This window comes from Durio zibethinus, unplaced genomic scaffold, assembly GCF_047325235.1.
Source record: "Durio zibethinus cultivar Kanyao isolate XHJ-2024 unplaced genomic scaffold, ASM4732523v1 HiC_scaffold_181, whole genome shotgun sequence".
Lineage (NCBI taxonomy): Eukaryota > Viridiplantae > Streptophyta > Magnoliopsida > Malvales > Malvaceae > Durio > Durio zibethinus.
Genome location: NW_028322804.1, coordinates 1 through 5,000, shown reverse-complemented (window position 1 = coordinate 5,000; position 5,000 = coordinate 1). Strand labels below are relative to the sequence as shown.

Here is a 5,000-nt window from a genome sequence, read left to right as displayed (position 1 = left end):
GCCCAATAATTCGCTGATCCGCCATAACATAAAATGCCCATTTTTTTGTATTTTGTTTTCCAGAAAAGCCAAACAAAAAAATTAGGGAAGAATAAAAAAAGTCCAATTTTCTGATATATCCATCCCTACCGCTATTTGTTTTTTATTTGTTCTATTTATTTGTTCCCATAAATTCTGACCTTGATAATGATCTAGATTCATATCAGGATCATTAAGTATAAAGTTTAATGAAAAGAAAGAGTAAAGTAAAGAAAAAAGACTCTTTTTTTTTTTTCATTTTAAAATTGATTATCGATCGATTTGGCAATAACGAAAGGATTACTAGTAACTAGTAATCCGCGTTGCTCTCACTAAAGCGCATACCCGTATGGATATCAATATATCACTCGCGCCTTTGTTTGTTACAACACGGCGATTCGAATCTAAAATTTAAATAGAAAATGGCTTGAATGAAATCATAAGAATATCTATGCTGTACACTTTTCTTTATTGCCCTGGGATTGTAGTTCAATTGGTCAGAGCACCGCCCTGTCAAGGCGGAAGCTGCGGGTTCGAGCCCCGTCAGTCCCGACGGATACAATAAAAAAAAAATACATCAATTGATCCCTCCATTTTCTGTGAAAGGGAATACAAATGAAAGAATTTCATTCCCAAGGATAGCCTTTTTTATTTATTTTTTCCTTTCCATTTTTTGTTGGGGTTTATTTGTAAACTATTTGTAAACGGTGAAAGTGGAAAAGCAGTCAGATGATACATCATCAGATGATTGTACAAGGAAGGCGGTAGATTATCGAAAAGAAAGAGTGGAAAAGAATATATAGAAATAAAGGAAAGGAATTCTTTTGATTGGGCCAGGAATCCAATTTTGTATTCGGTGTGGATAAAAGAGCTTCCTATGTTATACTATTCAATTCTCGACGGTGAATCGATTTGATAGCTTAGATATTGTTATTCATGATATTGATCCGATTCGATGTCATTGAAATGTAAGTCATCGCATTGAATTTACAAGCGACAAATTTATCATCTCTATGGGATTAAATCCCGAGTTATTGCGAAGTAAAAAAAACAATGAAATTATGGAAGTAAATATTCTCGCATTTATTGCTACAGCGCTGTTCATTCTAGTTCCTACCGCCTTTTTACTTATAATATACGTAAAAACTGTCAGTCAAAGTGATTAATTTGAATGAAACTTGACTTTTTATCAAGGATTTAAGAAAAAAAGGATTCCAATTTCACGTCTTAAATAAATTAAATAAAATGAATGGACTAGAATCAGCAGTATCCTATCAAACTCGATAGTATGGTAGAAAAAAAATATGAATCTTTCTACCATACTATCCATATCTATTATTGTAATGTATAAAGATACAAGCTTAATATAGATGAATCTACAATATGTATCTTCATACATGTCGATATCAATTAAATATATGTAATGAAATATATGTAATGTACATAGTATCTCAATTTTATTTCTTCGCTTGATCTATTTTATTTGTGTTGATTTCAATCAATCTGAAATAATTGAAAGGCAAGTCTTACGATTTTCTAATTCTTTCATTTCATGGAACCGATTTTTAATTTAACTTCTTTTCTTTGATCCATGATATGAAATGAGTCAATAAAGCATGGCATAAATAAAATTCCTAAAATAATAAATAAAACAGGGGGTAAGTGTGCAATATGTGACTACACTAAGGCAAGATCTTATTAAATAAAAGAACTACTTTTTTTCTCTTTGAACAGTAACAGTAAAGAGGGAAGGAAATAAAAACAAACAAATACAGAAAAAAAAAAGGGGGGGGGGGTTCCTTGTCCCTCATTGTCCATATATAACTCTGGTAAGAGCTGGTTCATCAAAATAGAAAATTTAGGAAGAATTCTTTTTTTTTTTTAATAAATTGCCTATCATCCGTATCCCTTTTACTTTCGAAATACGAACATGGGAATTATTGAAATGTTTGTTTGATTTTGATTGAAAGGGTATTATTCATAGAATACATTACTCCACTAGAATCCAAGAATTTCGAAATGAAGACTAATAAAATAGTTAAAAAGGCTTTGCAAAACGATCTAGAAAACAATTGATACGGTTTGATTCCTCAACCCAATTAGAAGTACCCCTAGAGTCCACTTCTTCCCCATACTACGAGTGAAAGGGAAAATGTAAAGACTACCATTAAAGCAGCCCAAGCAAGACTTACTATATCCATGTGTATTATGTCCCCTAATTTCTATGAATATGAAACAAATAGGAAGGAATTTTTCCATTATTGTTCACTAATAATAGTGGAATTACCGGTGCAGAGTCAAAAGGAAAAGGGAATTCTGACACACCACCGTTGATGAAACACTTCAATAAATCCGCTTATAACAAGTTCTTATATGATTTCTAGTAAAATCGAGAACCATTAAGCACAAGCAAAATACGCAGTAACACTTTTGGAAGTATCAAAAGAATGTTACTCACATGTAGCAATAATAAGACTTCTTCTTTCTTTTGGTGTCCCTTATTAAGTAAAAGCCAATTATCCATCCAATCTAATATTGATTGGATGCCTGAACACTCAGAGACTTTCATCAGTCTGTATACAAAGTATCTTCCAACCCTTCTACAACCATTCATTAGTTAATTAAACACTCCCGTTATCCAATCTAATTCAAGACTCCGATAGTAGCCCCTCTATTAGTAGGGGAGGGGCTACCATATCAAGATTTACTCATTCCCTTCCACTACTCTAGTTTTTCCTTGAATCCTAGACGTAAGGATTTACAACACTTTAGAAAACAAAACCTCCGGAAGTTTATAATCAAGTTTATAATCAAGAAAGTATCAAGAGTCCTTTTCTTACACTTGTTTTTGCCGGAGAAAATTGGTCGAGTTATATCAGCAAAACAGAATATAGGATTTCGCGTTTTTTGTTGATCAGGCGACACCCGGATTTGAACTGGGGAATAAGGGATTTGCAGTCCCCCGCCTTACCGCTCGGCCATGTCGCCAAAAGGCTACAAACAAAAAAATGAGAGTATCCCCTTTTTATTTTTAGATTGGATCCATACCTTCAATTGGTTATAGTATCTCAAGACACACAATATCTAAAAACAAAAACTTTCCCTTTCTTTTTTCTTTTCTATTGAAAAAGAAAATGTGGATTCTCAGTTACAAAAGTAAAAATGCAGGACAAAAAAATTGGAACCATTAACTATTAACTATTGACGGCAAATTTATGGACGATTCTTCTTCACTTGTCTTTCTCTAATGGTATAAGAAAATAAAAATGGATACATAACTAATTAGTATTGATTTTTTTTTTCAATTTTTCAATTCAATAAAAAAACTTTCTTAATTTCAATTATAAATTATATAATTATAAATTATATTATAATAATATAACAGCAATTATGAGTCTATGTAAACCCCCGAACATAAGTTGTTACACAGCTCTAGTTATCTAATGAGGTATTTTATCTATCTAGATATGATGTCCATAGGGAATCAGCAAGAAATTATCGTGTTTCAATTTTTCATTGAATAGATTAAAATTAAAGAAAAAATAGAATTTTTGATAGAGCACGCCATGTGTTGTCTCCACTAGAGAGCTATAATGGAATAAAAAGAAAAGAGGAAAGACATATATAAATAGAAATGCTATATCTGCATATGTTTAATAAATACAAGCCCTCTTTTCGTACGCACTTCAATCATATTCTAAATATTCTACTAAAAAATAAAAAACTAAAAAATGGGTAAAAACATCTCTCTTCTCTGCGAATCATTTTTTGAACAGAACAATGGAATCTATGAAAAAATTAAGTGCTAGAAAAATCAACTCTCTCCCGATATATATTTTATGATTATTTTGTCTTTATCTCAACGAACAGATCAAATCAGGAATTCATTTCATTTTTCTGGTATTCAATCGGATTGGAATATGGAATATCATAATAATGGTAGAAATTGAATTATTATTTTTTTTTTTGATATTCTATACAAAACTCCATAAGGCTAAATGGCATTTATCAATTCTTTTATGTAGCTGTTTGTTATAAATATAAATTAAAATTTGAGTATAATTTTTCTTCTTCCGTTCATACGCATTTCATACATTCCATATATATTATATGGTATATGGAGTTAGATAAAATTTCATGTGATTCAGTAAACAGAATAGAAATTCAATTCCATCATTATTAGATCGATTCATATGATTCGATGAAGAATGAGAAAAAGAATGGGATTTTTTTGATAAATGGGAAATTCAAAATGCTCGGGAATGAAAATGGGGAAATGTATACAATACCTGGGTTGAATCAGATACAATTTGAAGGATTTTGTGGGTTCATGGATCGGGGCTTAACAGAAGAACTTGATAAGTTTCCAAAAATTGAAGATACAGATCAAGAAATTGAATTTCAATTATTTGTGGAAACATATCAATTGGTGGAACCGTTGATAAAAGAAAGGGATGCTGTATATGAATCACTCACATATTCTTCTAAATTATATGTATCCGCAGGATTAATTTTGAAAACCAGTAAGGATATGCAAGAACAAACAATTTTTATTGGAAACATTCCTTTAATGAACTCCCTCGGAACTTCTATAGTAAATGGAATATACAGAATTGTGATCAATCAAATATTGCAAAGCCCCGGTATCTATTATCGATCAGAATTGGATCCTAACGGAATTTCGGTCTATACTGGTACCATAATATCAGATTGGGGGGGGAGGTTCGAATTAGAGATTGATAGAAAAGCAAGGATATGGGCTCGTGTAAGTAGGAAACAGAAAATATCTATTCTAGTTCTATCATCAGCTATGGGTTCGAATCTAAGAGAAATTCTAGAGAATGTTTGCTACCCTGAAATTTTCTTGTCTTTCCTGACCGATAAGGAAAAAAAAAAAATTGGGTCAAAAGAAAATGCCATTTTGGAGTTTTATCAACAATTTTCTTGTGTAGGCGGGGATCCGGTATTTTCTGAATCCTTGT

The 5,000-nt window shown here is 31.6% G+C and overlaps 3 non-coding genes across 3 annotated transcripts in view; 2 read left to right on the top strand and 1 right to left on the bottom strand.

The window, feature by feature from the left end:
* TRNAY-GUA (transfer RNA tyrosine (anticodon GUA)) overlaps positions 1–5 on the top strand; it is an 84-nt gene extending 79 nt beyond the window's left edge. Inside the window, exon 1 of the tRNA in view lies at positions 1–5. This exon is cut by the window's left edge and continues 79 nt beyond it. This is a non-coding gene — a tRNA (tRNA-Tyr).
* Positions 6–496: 491 nt separating this feature from the next.
* Positions 497–570, top strand: TRNAD-GUC (transfer RNA aspartic acid (anticodon GUC)). The gene has a single exon. It is a non-coding gene; the product is annotated as a tRNA-Asp (tRNA).
* Positions 571–2,934: 2,364 nt separating this feature from the next.
* On the bottom strand, positions 2,935–3,006 carry TRNAC-GCA (transfer RNA cysteine (anticodon GCA)). The gene has a single exon. It is a non-coding gene; the product is annotated as a tRNA-Cys (tRNA).
* Positions 3,007–5,000: the final 1,994 nt, after the last annotated feature.